Consider the following 16,058-nt stretch of genomic DNA (forward strand, 5'->3'; position numbering starts at 1 on the left):
TAATTATACTAATTAATTATATTAATCAATATATATATATATATATATATATATATATTATAATAGAATAATTCATGGTATATCAATTATTTTATTATTACGTAAACACTAACAAATTTATATAAATTAAACTTATTATATTACAATCTATTTTTTCATAATTATTCTTTTATACGTTTAAATTTATATTTCATGACCATTACGGTTTATTAAATATTTGTCACTATACTTTGTTAATGTAAATTTTAAGAAATATATGTTAAAAAAAATGTTTAAATTATTTATTGGCAATCTTTAATCCATTATATTTGTATTTAAAATATTAAAATAATTATAATTAAAACACATATTAATACTTATTCATAAAAGCGAAACAAAACCAATTTACAAATATATATTATATAAATGTTAATGTTTTTAATAAATTAATAATGTTTTGTATTAATTATTTTTTAATTTATATTACAAATTCTATAATAATAGTTATAAATTATTGGTATTATTCTAAATAATAGATATAATGATAATATTAAAAATACTGGAAATAATTTTTTATATATATTAGGAAATATTTTCAATTCAATATAAATCACTTCAATAAATTGGGTGAATTCCATTGTAATAAATATATAATTGTTGATTAAAATATGAAATATTTATTTTAGTATAATGCATTACTTATGATTAATTATCTAAAACATAAAAGTTATGTATCAATAACTAAAAGACAAAAAATAAAAGTTCCAGCATATAGAATCTATTGACGATAAAGTAAGGTCAATCGATTTGGTAATTATAATTTACTAAAACCTGAACATTTTGATGTATAGGAGAATAGATAGTAATTTACTCTGTAACAAATATTTAAAAATATATATATCTAACTGCCTGACTTAAGAGGATCTTAGGTTGATAAATAAATAAAGGAAAATTAAGCTAAAGAAAATAAAAGCTAAAGGGACTAAATCAATCTGAATCATGAAAATCTTTCCTAATCTAATTCTAATAATTTATAAACATTATTAAACTAATGAAGAGAACAGTAAACATGATTTGATCAATTTAATGAAGCACCAACCTCCACGTAATGAAGTTTTTCAGAACATATCTGGTCTTTAAATTGACATATCTACGTCGAACGCCTTCCAACTATTCATCTCAGGTTTAGACACACACACACATACACACGTTTTCGCATCCACATACGCCCGTATACGTACAGAGTATGCACTACTTTCTCACGCCCCTCTAATTATACCATATAATTACATGGCGTCATTAATATATATTTCCAATGGCTTACTGTACAATCGTATGAGCGACTTATCTCACTTTTTTTTGTCTTTTTATGCCAACGCTCACGTAACGTTAGAGTGCACTCGCATACGCATATTATACGTATATGAGACAGAGAAAAGCATTAGAATTTAAATGTTCTTCAAACCAGCTTCAATTATTGTATGCAGATTTCGATGAGAGAAGTACTTTTTGGTTTTTATTTTTATTGTTCCTTTCTGACATTCTTCATCGATTTTATAATCATTTTATATTTGTCTAATTAACAAAGTATAATACTAAATTCTGAAATTTTTGTAAAGTAAAATTACAAACAAAATCTAGTACCTCTTTTTTATTTGAAATTCATACATTTTTTAAATATAGAAATAAACATCCTACATGTATTGAAACACTATTCCTTATATTAAATTAATAAGAAATTCTAATTTCTTATTGTGATTTACTTATAGCATTATTACCACTTTTTGCTTTCCGTATATAGATAATAATATATTATTTTACAATAAGTTAAATATTCTCAGCATTCATTTCATTATAGTACAAATATTGCAATTATAATTATGCGGTTTAATGTATCTTTGAAATTGACATATAATAAGTGTGCTTTTCAAAGGAAAATTTGCTTCCACCTAAATTCATTATTTTCTTATACTTTTTATTTTCTTGCAAGTTTTTTATGCAATGTAAAATTTTATAATAGTTTAAAACAACTTTGTAATATTTCAAATATTGCACTGAAATTTGTCTGATTAGGGTCATAAATATTTATTGTAAGGTTAAGTTTCGTATTAGTAGCTAGAAACTTGATAAATTTATAATTAGTAACGGGTCTTGAATTTAATTTAAATCCATGATTTATAAGATTTTTATCCCTACGCTAAACAATTAAATAAACATATAATTATTACTATTGGGATTGAAAATTTTCACGAATAATATTTAAGAAATTTCAAGAAAAAACTTCATTGTTAATATTACAATAATAATATAAAATATTCATTTCTAAATCTATCTGACATTATGTATGTAATAAATCCATTAACTATGCTAATTATTAGAATTCGGATTAAAGCGGTAGAATATAATTTAATGGAAAGCTTATTCTTAGATAATTTAAAATATTAAAGTTAATTGAAATTATAGAAACTAACTTATAAAATGAAACTCGACAAAAAATATTGATGTTTGACAATGTTTAATAACTTCACTATTCTTTTGAAAATGTTACTAATAATACTTACTAACGTTCTTCCAGAATTTTCAGAAAATTTCGAAGTTTATAATTGAAAGTTCTAGAAGTAGGAACAACTAACTGGGTAACTTTCTTTTTAAGTATCTATGAAATTATGAATATATTTTCTCGTGTAATATTACGTCCACAGCAGTGAGATGTTAAAAATCAAAAAGATTTTCATTTTTGTCAATATTAATTATAAAGATTACCATCAACCTACTGAGTATTCTTTTTCGTAACTTAATCAGTGAAATCAAATTATAGCATCTTAATACTGTAAAATAATTTTGAAATTATTTAAATTAATACAATATTAGATTATTGCTTTTTCATGTACTTTTACTTATATAAAATTTATACCTACTTATCTAATACTCTTAGCGTTACCGAAATTTAAAATTTTTCATTTGAAAAATAATATTATCATTATAATTTAATAAGTTACTTGTATTATTAATAACTTATATTATATGGTAAATTATTTGGTAAATTATTTACAGCGTATAAACATACGAATTGTACTGTAGATTGTTTTATTTTTGTAAATAATTTTATAAATAATAACTTGAAAATAATTAGTATTTAATTACATATTGTGTACTCAATGAACTATTACGTAAAATAAACAATTGTCTTACATGTTCAAGGAAATAGTAAACTGCAATTTCTTAAATTATAATATTATTTTTTTATAATTCTTTTGAATTCACATTAATTGTATAAAATGCCCTTTAAATATTTTGTACATTTATAGTTCTTTCCCTGTCTGCATGATAATTCTTTCATTATAAGCAGTATTTTGTAATGGAAGAAACAAACTATTTATAAAATAATAAGTACGATAAGTAATTCTGTTTGCTAATTACAATCTACTTTAAATGTTTCATTTAATTCATAATTTACTTACTGTACTTGATTATCCACAATAATTATGTTAAAAACTAATTATAATATTTCTTATTTTTTAACTATAGCTTGTAAAAGTAATTTAAAAAGTATAAAATTATTTATATTCAAATTTTTAGAATAATTGTGTGTGTGTGTGTGTGTGTGTGTGTGTGTGTGTGCGCGCGCGCGCGCGCGTGTGTTACGCGTAAGATAGTTTTTTAATAATCTATAAAACAAACAAAAACGTATTATGTTGAGTAAGAAAAACCTATTCGTATTCATGTAAGGAGAGTTAATCGTAATTCGTATTTTAAATCAGAGTACAATCTCGACTAGTTATTTCTCTTATAATTTTTTGCTTCTGAAATTATTGCTGCCGTTAAACTTTAAAAAAATATTTTTATGATAATTAAATATTTTACATTATTATAAGTATATATGCGTGTACCTTCCTGAAAATAAAAGTGCTCTCAAGAAAGTTTCATGACTCGCTCTGAATATGCACATAAATCGATAATACTTGTGATTTTAGGAGTTTTCTTTGGCGTATGAGAGATTATATTGTTAATAACTGAAACTGCTATTTGAATTTGGAAAATATTTCGAAATACATATTTTTAATAATATTAATTAATAAATAATAAATCAATCAAATTAAAATCTATAAATGATGATTCAAAAGTTCTGCAGATCAAGCGTATAATAGAAATATCAAATTTTACCAATTAATTTATATTTCATTAATAAACAAATGTGCAATAAATAACATAAATTCAATGGATTCATCAATTTCTTTAAAGATATACAAAAATTATTTATACAATGTAGAATCAAAATTTGTTTAAAATATCATTAATAGACATGGCTAAGTTTCTTATATATTGTTTTCCTTTCTCACTACTTTTCACGCACTTTAATTATATTATTAAAAACAAATTTAGCAAACATTATTCTTTATAATATTATGTAAATGTTTGCAATAGTGTACTGATAAGTACAGACACCAATATTTTGTAATATGTGTCTTACACGCCTAATCAACAGCTAAAAATATCATTTCCATTACGTATTTTAATCTAAAATCAATGATCTATTTATTTAAAAATTATTAGTTTTGAAAATGTAAAAATTTCCACAGTTAATTTACTAAAACAATTGCTAGGAAACAACTATTAATTTCAAATATTAAATAAGATATATATATATATAAATAACGATGATGATTTTTTTATAAATAAAGCTTTATTTACAATACTTTGAATCTTTTTATTAAATAGTCTTTAAAAATATTATTACCAAATGTAGTAGTAAATGCAGAAAATAAATAAATAAATAAAATGTTTTATTAAAAGTACTTTTAAAATAATTGAATAATTGAATTTATAATAAATATTAATGGCAATGTATTAAAATAAAATTTGTTCTATATAACGTAAAGATTACATACATATCCGTGGATTTAGTAATCCGTATTATGATAATAGAACAATTTTATATAATTGATTAAACTTAATTTTATGTAAAGACATATAATGTATGTTCAGGTACCGTAGCAAATAATATATTTAAGCAGACATGGAATTTGTCATTATTATTTCACGTAATAATTTTGGAAAAGTATCAATATATCGATGCTATGATAATTAAAGAAGACGCGGACAATTCTTTCAAACAAATATGACATGAATATTGGAAATTCATCTGTAAATAATATATAATTATCAATTACATTCGATAGATACATCAATAAGTTTTATTGGCCACACAGGTGCTATTATGGAAAAAAAAAAAAAAAAAAAGTTAACAAATATTTTTAAGTAAAAGTTTCGTACAGTTCGACGGTCGATATATTTTTATTATTTATTTTTATTTGTATTATATTTTTTTTCCTTTTATACTGATGCAGTCTTTATACATAATTTCACCCTACCACAATAAAAAATAAATATTCCTAGTCGATCATTGAGCTGTTAGAACAGCGTTAGCACATCCCTCAAGGGGCTCGCGCAAGCCTCGAGCTCCCCAGACAAGATAGATCCCTTAAAAAAAAAAAAACGTCGAATCCTAGCGTCAAATCCCGATCCCTGCATGCCAAGTCAATGAATGACATTAAAACGACAGAGACAAAAATACGTACCGCTTGAGCTTATGTCCCGTGGAGGCTGTAATGCGCGGCGGTCACTCGTCTCCTGCTCGCATGCAGCCGCAGTCGTATCAAGCGCCTGGCCAATGCCCACCTCTTACCACTTGGCACAAGCTCCTCGAGAACCACGGGGTGGCTTAATCCTCTCCGGTATGAGGCGTGCGTGCGGACTAACGTCGCGGCTGCTCCTTCGGCTCTCGGACGTCGCGAAAGAGTCGCGGCACGATACTGACGGGCCACGGTGCCGGTCGGCAAACCTCATGCCTCAGCTCGCGCTCGCGCGTTTGCCTTCACCTCGCTCACTCTCTCTCTCTCTCTCTCTCTCTCTCTCTCTCTCCCGTCACTCTCTCTCTCTCTCTCTCTGTCTCTCTCGCATGAGCGCGAGCGCGCCCGCGCGTTCAGGATGCTCCCCCTCTTCGTGGTGTGGATCCTCTCTAGCCAACTGCTCCGTAGCGGGCAACTAGGTGGGGGATAGGGCCTTTTTCCCTCTGCCCTAGTCGCCAATTATCGAGGTGAGGTATCGTGCCGGTCATGCGTTTTTTGCTCGGCGGCTCGAGAACGGGACATCGAGGAGTGGAGATAAGGTAGCGCCTCGCGACTATTCGACATTTCATTTTCGAGCATTTACCACTCGATCGTTTAAATACACGTTCGAACTTCTTCGCATTATGAATGAGTTGGTATTACGAGTGTAGGGAGCATACTTTCGCGGCGTCCTTTACGTAGGCAAGCGAAAAGAGATTTTACGATGTTTATGCCTGCTGAGTTATGACTATCACGTGGGAATGACATGCCAGCCGATATCCAATGTAGTATGATTTAGATTTTAACATGATATCATGTGACCGGTGGTAAGCATTAACTCTCATCCTCAACTTCGTTATTTATAGATTATTTATAGATTTATAGATCGTTATTCTTGGATTTTATTTTTAGGGAAATTCAAAGGTAAGAGATAAGTATGTAAACAAATTTTTTATTATAATTCATCTGAATTGGTTTTTTTTTTTTTTTTGACACTTTATTTGTTATCAGAATACAAAAATTCATTATCTTCTATCTTACATAAATTCTTCTGTATAAACATATAGCCAATTAATACTTATAAAATAAGACTTACGAGTAAGAAGTTTATTGTTAAGCAAGAATTTTTAGTGAACTGCTATTTATACATTACTAATTTCAAATTTTTCTTACATGTGTTTAAACAATATGTAACTACTAATAATCTAAATATACTTGAAAATGTTTATATTTATCTAATATTTTGTATAGCCAATTTCATATGATGGATTATTCAAAATTATTATTACATGCATTATATAGAACACTTGACCAACAGATTATCTTAAAAGTTTCATAAAAATTATATTTTCACAAAAAATAATAAAAACTTATTTGGAGAAATAATGTAAACAAATAAAAATTAAGATTCGAAAATAATACTTACATTGTATAAACCACTCGATAAATGTCGATAACATTATTAGGAAAATTCGAAAAATTTGAACATTAATAATACAATTCATCACATTTATTAAAAACAAAATTACAACGACCTCCAGTAATTATAAATAGTTTAATTATAAATAATTTCATAGATTATAATCAAAACTTATTGTACATTTTTTTCGATTATTCATTATTAATAGTAACATCTTGATTTCTTCGCGACTGGAATTTTAAATAATTTATAAAGTTATCGTTTTATAGCTATCATATTTCAGCCGGTTAATGCATTCTAATTTATGTAAATAAATGTAATATATGTTGTATTATATTTTTAAGTATATTACGTATAGTAGTACATTAAAGTAGACATGCAATTTGACGTTACATTAGACGTAATAAATTAGTAAATTTCTTCGTAATTCACATTTACTCATTCTGCGGCATAAGTTTTAACATTTTTTTATTTGCTTTCTTACTGACATTATTCTACTTTACACTAACTTAAAGTTTTTTTTTTTTTTTAACTACATAACAACAGAATAAATTCGTACATTATTTATTTTTATGAGATTTTATTTATCTTTGAGTTACTATTAAACATAATTTTTCAACCCTTTAGATTTATATAATATAATGATTAAATAAATATAAATTTGTATACACATAATGAAGACATAATGAAACTTGAATATTATTTAGGTAAATTAAATAAAAATATTCCAAAAATTTTAAGAAATAAAATGTTATTTTGATTCCTAATAGATATTCTTCGTACGTATATTAAAGGCATACGATTTGTAAATTATAATTTCCTTAATAAATATTATTTTCATCATTTTCATCATTTTTATTATTTTTTATATTAACAATTGAAATTAATAAATTAAATAGTAAACTAAAATAATAATAAATTTTTAATTTTAATGAACACATAAGTTATTTATAATATTTATAATTGATAATATAACTTCTTTGGTATTTTTCAATCAAATATTTACAAAATATTTTTCAATGTTTTTTTTTTTTTTTTTTTTTTTAATAGATATTCGACTAATTATAAACATTAATCTAATAATTCATAATATATTTTGAATATTAATATTATTGCTTTACTTATTCGATATTTAAGCGATTTTTGTATATTTAATCATTCAATTAATAAGATTTTACACTTATTCGATGACCCATTTTTTAATACAATATTTTTTTTTATTAAAATAATTTACTATTCATAAAATAAAAAGAGGATGGAAAGAAAGATTGAAGAAAGATTTTCCAATTACATATTAGAAAAGATTCACCGTAAAACGGCCTGGCTCTTTGATACTATAATAATAATTATACTCATAAATTTCATAATCAAGTCTATGAATATTTAAAAGCTAATAGTCGTTCTATTGCATCTTACTATTTTTCCTTTATCACTTCCTGTTGCTTAGATCCTTTCAAATATCCACAAACATTTAGCTTCATGACTATGGACCATTTATTAAAACTAGTTATCCCAATTAATTAACATAGAAGAGAAGTTTGGAAATATAAATTGAAATTCTTAACGTTCCTAAACAGATTATTCAAGACTTTTTATGCCAAAATAATACTCTTTGCATAAAGTATTTGATTATTATAAATTTACCTAATTGTATAATAATTAAGTAGCAGAACGAATCGATTTATAAATCACATTTATAAAAGACTACAATTGTTAATTTAGGATGCGGCAATTAATGTTTATTTTTTATTTTTATTTTTCATTATAGCGATAAAAAATTTAACGACTTACAGCATTGACAATTAAATCAAGAAATTTTTATAATTTCTTTATATAAATTCTTTTATAATTTATTTTAGAATATAAAATTTTTTTTTTATTCAAATACACATTTTAATTCTGTTTAATTAATTTTATGGCCAAAAAATTAAATGTACTTTTGAAATCATAGTATTATCGCCAAATTTTACTGCCTCTAATATTAAGTACTCAATTATTATTTTATTTTATATATTTTATTATGTTACATTAAACGTCTTCCATTTTAAATAAATTATTTAAAATAATTAGTATATTCAAATGCTCGAAATTTTCAATTAAGCAAAACTTTTCAATCTCTTCGTGTAAAACTTTGTGATGTACGTATGCAAAGTAAAAAAAAATTACGCAAATTTTAATGTACATACTTATATTATATAGCGATATTTATTATTATTTGAAACTCTTCCAATTTTACGCCACTTTAATATATACTAAATTATTTAATAAATTATAGATGTGTTTCATAAGCTATTAACAAAATTCTTGCAATAAAGTATGGTTGCAAAATACGTTTAATGGAATATAAACATATTTGTATATTCACAAGCTTTATTTTGTTTAGAATATAGGAACAAAATGATATAATATAATGGTTTCTTATGCAAATATTTTATAATAATTATTAATTTAGAGAATTTGTAGGAAACACAATGTTTTGCATGAATATTCTAATCATAATTATTAATTATTTATTCTTTATAGACATCGTATTTCCTTTCTGTCTTTTAAGTAAAACGATTTCATTGATAATTGCTAATTCGATCAATTTCTAAAAGTAATTAATAAAATATAATTAAAAATATATTTGTCATAGCTAATATTATATAAATATTTCTACACCTTTGTCAATCATATGGATACGTATTTTAAAAATAATACTAATTTTAATATAATTTCGGAAATACAGAAATTTCCGTACGTACGATAGCAATTTCCTAATCTTTAAGCTATTTGTATGTTACCTCGGGAAAAGGCATTTTGTTTCAGTTTTAGTAAAACATAAATACGCATGAACGTAGATATATAAAAAAAAAAAAAAAAACTAACGAACGAATAATTTCCGTTCTTTATATTCTAAGTATTTAACATAAAATATTATATCTTTCATAATCAGACAATGTTTCTAAAATTGTATAATTTAATTTGAAATATAAATGTTTTAAATATTTTTTAATAAGCATTAATACAAAATACTTTAGTAACAATTAAATACAAGGCTGTTTCATTATTAAATTATCAAACACAATATTGCTCTACTTTCTTAAAAAGTTCTAAAATAGATACACTGACATTTTGTGTAAGACGATAGATAATTTATTATTGTATGTATCAACGTTAACAGATTTTATTTAATATTATTTTATGTTCTTATATATGTTTTTTTAACTGTTATTTTATGGAGAAATTGATTTACCTTCAAAATAGTCATACTTGTTAATTAATTTTTGTATTTCATAACTTTTATAACGAACTTTTTTTGCTATAAAAGTTGTTATATTTACTTGTATATTATGTAATAGACGATATATTTTTAAAATAATAATTTTAATGATTTACTTCTGAGGTAGTTGACTATAATACCTTTCTTTATTTAAATTCAAATTAATAGATATACGTTTATACAATTAATTGTTTGATAACGTGATTTCTTTAAATTTATAGTGTAATGTTCCAAAATATGAATTGCAAGAATCAATAATATAAACTAAGGTACGTGTAAAGTAAATTAATTGATCTTTCATTTTACATTTTCTAAGTCTACTAAGTAATTTGAATGAATCAAAATTTTTGTCGCTTAAATAATATTATGCAGTAAATTATTTAGTTTTAAAACTTCTATTATTATTGATGAAATTATACACACTAGAAGAAAAATCGGCTCCTTTTTGCAAATATTTCAAATGTCATTGATAGGAGACATCTAACCGCACCATAACATTATGAATAAATTTGAATATCAGTAGTACCGGCATAATTATAAGCTTCTATGGAGAAACGATTAATATAAATGAAACCAATGTTACTAAACAGTAATACTCGACTTTCTTTTAATTTTTCAAAGGATATAGGAGATACTTGATACTGTTAAAATGCAGTGAATTGGAGCTGAGTATAGAAATACATGTGCGTCGTTGGCCATCCAGGACAACATCGTCGTAAACGAGCTGGACGCACTGTTCTACCCTAGAAAGATGTTAGTATTCGTATATAAATGTGCATTGGAATAGGCGTGTATAGTGACAATGAAATTGCAGGCATTGTACAGACGATGCCGTTACAGATCGCGTCACGACGGGGCTTTAAGAAGCCATAAAAGTTTGTCCTGTTTCAGCCATTCGATGAAATCGACAGACGCGGGCGTAATATCTTTTTCCATACGTAATATGACATAGTAGGCGTATATATATATATATATATTATATTATGCGCGCAAATTACGCGAGTGCTTCTTTCTGTTCGTTTCTTGCTTTTATGATTTTCAAAGTTTTATAATAGATAATGCACGAGAAGAGCCAATCATTAGGTCGTTAATGGACATAATTATTTTTATCCTCGACAGCTTTGTTCCTTGGAAAATCTCGCTTGAGAATATGGCAAAAGTCTGACCATATAACGCGAATCACGACTATCAAACCTGTATCAATAAAATTTTATAATTTATCTTGGGTGATACTTTCTCCCTTTTATGGAAGTGTATATATATATATATATATTCTACTCTCGTTAATAATTTGTGCTAATAAAGAAGAGCTTAGCTTGTGGAAAACTCACTGTTATCTAAATAAAAAAGTATTATACCTGTGAATTGAATATACAATTATATCAATTCACAGCTACTGTATAAAAGTTCTTTAAAATTTTGGAATATTTTCAACTACAATTTTCCATTAAAATGAACTGAATCAATTTATCAGACAAGTTAAAATTATTTTACTCAACCCTGGTTTTAACAACCCCGTTAAAATTAATTTTCATTATATATTTTAATATTATATAATATGAATTTTAATATTGTTAATATATTCAGTAAGTATTTTCACTTTTAACGAATTATATCTTAATAATTTATAAATAATTTTCTTCAATTTCCATATGTATGATAACTCACGCTTCCAATGTCATATTTGTAAGCATTCAGTATGTAAGAAAGCATTCTACATTTTATATATTAAAAAAGGTAGATATTGTGTTAATTATTTATATAAACAATTTCAATGATATAGTATATGATTATCTTAAGTTATTAACAATAATTAAAAGTATGAAAAAATTCACTTTCATAAAAATATATACAACTGTTATGTTATTTACCAATATTTATTAATAAAAGAAAATTTGTAAAAAAGATATTAGAAAAAATTATTTTATTTATCTAGCATAAGAGAAAGAATTTTGAATACAAACAAACATAGTTCGATCAAGCCGATTCTAACGTATTCCAACTAATCGATCTTATAACTAGGCTGAACAATCATACTACTATTGTTTAAATTACTAAATACTCAAGAAATAAATAATCGAATCAAATCTTAGAAATCGATTTCTATTTTATAATATAAATATAAAGTATATTTAAATTAGATTTATAAATATGTGCAATTTGAAATAAATAAAGTAAAAATTCAGCTGCGGATATATGCTGAAGCATCTCCATGAAAAAGATGCCTTAAAATAGTTTTGAATGTCCTAAAAAGCTTTCGATTGCTAATCAAAATAGAAATTTTTTAAATAAACTTATAAGGTATAAATAAATTTGTCATGAACGAATAGATCAGAAACTAAATTTTTATATACAAGAAGATTTCCAATGAATGACATATTAATAGAATAATCTTTTAAATAATATTAAACATTACCAATTATAGTAAATTTAGGAGAATTTAATTAATTATAAAATATTAATTCACTTACTTCGTTGAGGTATATAGTCAATGATTAGAATAGATAAGTATATATTACATTATTTAAGCTAACTGAAAAATAAAAAGTTTATTTAGTTACTTACTTATATTTATAGTGTAATAAGAAAGATAAAAAATTTATTATATTAAAATATACATAAATAAATTCATATTTATAAATATAAAAATAATGCTTTAACACAATTAATAAATAATGATGATAATAATAATAATAATTAAATCAAATTAAATTAATTTCAGCTTCTAATAAATAATTGCTAAAAGGAAAGCATTATAATTCAGATAAATATTATAGGAACTTTTATAGTCTAAATTGAGAACATCGTCAAATGCATGAATTTAAAAAATTGATTGGTTACATTTTAATGTTCACTACATATTTTCTCAACAATTAAATTCTTACACTTAAATCCCAAATTTATCCATATAATCAGCAAATATCGCAAGTGAGTAAAATCAAATATATATATAATACTTGGTCATTTTAGCGAAGAAATAAAGAACTAATTCAAGAAAATGTGTACTTCGTGCTCAAGCAATCAATATTTTAATATTGTCTTCTTAAAATATTCAATAATTAATAATTTATTTTTAAATTTCCTCCCGAGCTCGATTAAAAATAAATTTTCCATTTATCTTGGCTAAATTAAACTGCTAAAAATGTTTTTTATAATAAATTTAATTTTATTAAATTAACAAGTTTAATTAAAAGTTTTCTATGTATTTTGTTAAAGAAGCTCAACCTTCGTTATTTGCAATCAGAAAAACAACAATTTTAACTAAAAATAAAGGTATCATCAATTTCTTGAAGATGAGAAAACCAATAACATTCATCTGCAAAAAGCACAAGCTGCATTAAACTAAAATCAAAATCAGAATTACAGATATAAATTACTTTTAGTTAAATCAGACGAATGAAGCAAACTGATTTCAAAATTTCTAGAACACATTCGTAGTTTAACTTATATTTTAATTTTTAAATATGATTTTACATTATTTTTACTAAAAATTTAAAAATAATAATAAAGGAAAAATTCTCTTAACATATTAATATTTGTATAATAAATTAAAAACAATAAAAAACAGAAACAGTAATTTCACTGACTGAACTTTTTCATAAAAATACTACAGTTGCTTAAATTTATTATAATGTTTTAAAGAATTTTAAATATGACAAATTTAAGAAAAATACGATTTCACGTTTATTAAATTATTCAAAATTTTCTAATCGATGAAATATTATCAAATAACTACAAAATCAACTATAATATTATAATAACTGAACATTTCAATATATAAAAATAGCAATAACCTTCACAACGATACCTACGAACAAGCTTGAATTACTAATCAATACCAATTGTTTAAAACAAATTTCAATATTTATATTATAAAAATTTGTATATTGAGAACTAAAACATTTCAAATTAGTCTAGAAAATATTGAAATGCTTTTCGAGACTTTAAATATTTAAATCAGCTGAATATAAACATTGAAATAGTCAATTCTTATGCCTAGAATAGCATACTTATTTATTATAATAATTAAAAGAATTTATTACATCTAATATAAAAGAATTCTTTTAAAAAGTTCGATATTTAAATGATCTAATGCAATTCCTTTCTAATAAAAAATTATTAACAAGTGTCTATTATTATGGACGGAAATATTATAAGAACTATCGTAGTCTTACATGAAAACGCCATCACATGCTTCAAGATAATAAAACATAAGCTTGAAGTAATAATTTTCCCTCTTTGAGAGGGAAACGAGAAAAGTCTCACTGTTTTCAATTTCGAAAGTCTTGCTATATTATTTATTCTTAATATATGCTACTATTACAAATAACAAATAACAGTTTGTTAAAATGCATATGATTTTGATGAGATGAGTAGTTCGTCTGGTATAATAAACGTTTAAAAATTTCTAATTAAATGATGTTAAATTTGTTATAATAACGATTTCTTAAATTACGTACAAGTTACTATAATGCTTTTGTCTCGATTTATCATGCATTTTGAAATATCTGCTTATATTCCGACCACATACCTCTGCTTCCTTTTGTGATAAACATATAATCGGATGAATTATTTCAAGTTTATGACAATTTTATACCTAAATCGCCGTAAATGCCAAGAAAGCGCACGAGTTTTACATGTACGTATGTCGGATAGGATAATGAGAGTGGAAGTTCTGCTTTTTTTTTCTGCGTACTTTGCCTAATGAGTAGTCCGAAAAATATACTACGTTGCAATATGAATGCAATAACTGTATTTTTATTATATTTAAAAACTCATAATATTTCTATTCAACGTATACGATTGAATGAAAATCCTTTCTATTCTAGTTTTTTCTTGAAAATTTATTCATCAAATAAATTACTTAATAAATAGCTTCATCAATTAATACTACTTTTATTATGCTAAATTGCATACAAATTTAAAAACTGAATGTAACATTTACTATAATATTGATATATATATATATATATATATATATATATATATATATATATATATATATATATATATATATATATACATATATTGCAATAACCTAAATTACTATTTAAAATTGTGAAAGAAAAAAGAATCGTAACTAATTATTTTAGATACTAATCGAAATACAAAAATTCTTCTTCTAAATAATTAAAAGAGAACAATTAAAATTATTTTTAGTTATATATATATAATTATTATAGGCATAAATTTAATTGAAAACTAAATTTTAAACGTTATATAGTTCATACTGAAATTTAGGAACATTATTATTTATCCGATCTATAAGAGTTACTTCTTGCTCTTTCTATTTCTTTCATAATGAAAAATGTAGTCTTCGTTTCTATTTTTTGTTTATTTATTTTATTTTAGAGTTTATTATTAGAGTCGCTTTTATTTAAAATACTACATTGATATAGATATTTTTTCAACAACAGTTCACATAAATTCATCGGTCCATCCTTGGGAAAGATTAAAACAATGGATGAATATACCCCCCGCGTCGCAAGGATCTGGACGAAATTCCTTACTATGGTTTGTCGGATATTTTTCAATTATTCCATACACATGGGTATAAATGTGCTTTCCGCCTAGAGTTTTTCATAGATAATTTTAACAATATAAAAATTTATCGATCAATTTTTTTATCGTCAAAGAACCGTATAAATAAACAATAATTCCCAATATTGTTCCTAAAACCAAAACCCCGAAGGAAAGATTTGATGCTTTAAAAATTAGATGAAGTAAGTATCGAGTGCAAAAAATAATCGTCGTTTCATACATTCGATACGATCATGTTTGTCACATT

At 24.3% G+C, this 16,058-nt stretch overlaps 1 protein-coding gene across 1 annotated transcript in view; it reads right to left on the bottom strand.

The window, feature by feature from the left end:
- Positions 1–5,800, bottom strand: part of thw (chitin-binding domain protein thawb) — a 114,095-nt gene extending 108,295 nt beyond the window's left edge. Inside the window, exon 1 of the mRNA XM_011499896.1 lies at positions 5,559–5,800. The gene's annotated coding sequence lies outside the window, so the exon portion shown is untranslated. The remainder of the gene's footprint in view (positions 1–5,558) is intronic.
- Positions 5,801–16,058: the final 10,258 nt, after the last annotated feature.

This window comes from Ceratosolen solmsi, unplaced genomic scaffold (assembly GCF_000503995.2).
Source record: "Ceratosolen solmsi marchali unplaced genomic scaffold, CerSol_1.0 scaffold41, whole genome shotgun sequence".
Classification (NCBI taxonomy): domain Eukaryota; kingdom Metazoa; phylum Arthropoda; class Insecta; order Hymenoptera; family Agaonidae; genus Ceratosolen; species Ceratosolen solmsi.